This window comes from Aptenodytes forsteri, unplaced genomic scaffold (genome assembly GCF_000699145.1).
Source record: "Aptenodytes forsteri isolate BGI_AS27 unplaced genomic scaffold, ASM69914v1 Scaffold187, whole genome shotgun sequence".
NCBI lineage: Eukaryota > Metazoa > Chordata > Aves > Sphenisciformes > Spheniscidae > Aptenodytes > Aptenodytes forsteri.
In genome coordinates, this window is record NW_008794084.1 from 437,108 (window position 1) to 438,257 (window position 1,150).

Here is a 1,150-nt window from a genome sequence, read left to right on the forward strand (position 1 = left end):
CAACTCTTTCCCCCCCCCTTTTCACCCCAACGCAGCAAAATGACAAAAAAAAGCCGCGGCCGCAAGCGCCGCGCGGGATGGAAACCGCAGAGCCCGCTTCTGCAACCGCAAAGGAGAAACACAACAAAAACGAACACAAGAGGTAGCTTCAGAACCGACACCCCCGGCCCCGCGGGGCCGGGCAAAAAATACCAGTTTTGGTAAGGATAATGCACAACGGGAGGCCGGCAGGGACGCTGCCGCCGCACCGCCCCTCCACCACCAGCATCGGGCACGCGGCTCGCGCCTTCCCGGCCACGCTGCCCCCCGTCCCCCCCAAATCAATAAAAGCTCATGAGGTCACAAAAAAACGAGGTAATTTCAAGTAAAATGTGCTAAACGCGGAAATATTCCAAAAGAAAGTTCAAAAAAACCGAACGAAAAGCAAAGAAAATGGCGAGCGAAGCCACCGGGCACCCCTCGCTTGCGGGCTCCTGCAGCTGAGGGCTGGGCAAAAAACCACGCTCGGCACCTTCCAGGCACCCCAAATTAGCAGAAAAAAGAGCATCCGCCCGTTCGGAGCGATGCCGCGCACCAGCGGCACCCACGCCGGCACCGGCATCGACCGCACGTCACCAAACTGGCCGTGTCTCCCCATGGGGGGCTTCGCCCTCGCCCCCAGGGAAGGCGGGGAAGGAAGGGGAAATGCATAGAGAGGTCTTTGGTCAGGGGGAGGGCGGCAGCCTCTGGGTGCCCCTCGCGCCCACCCAGACCCCGGGGCAGCACCGCGAGGCAACCCAGCTCGCACCCGGTTCCCTACCCCAAACACCCTCCTCCGGCCGGGATCCACCCCCCGAGGATGCTCTCGCCGAAGCACTTACGGCTCGCCGGACGCCGGCGCTCTCCCACCTCCGACGCCGCAGCCCGGGAGCGCGGGAACCCTCCCAAAACGGGGGCTGAGCCCCACGCGGAGCCGTGCCCACGCGTGAGCTGGGGTCCTCAGCGGGGCATCCACGGTCGGGTCTATGCGGTGATAGAGGAAACCAGAAATTAAAGCCTTCCCAAAGCACTGGCCATACACGCACTTTCGGGGAAGCGTGCCGCTCCTACACGGTCTTCCCGGCAGCGCCGGTGGCCGGCACCAGTGGTGATGGAGGGGCCGGCTGGGGGG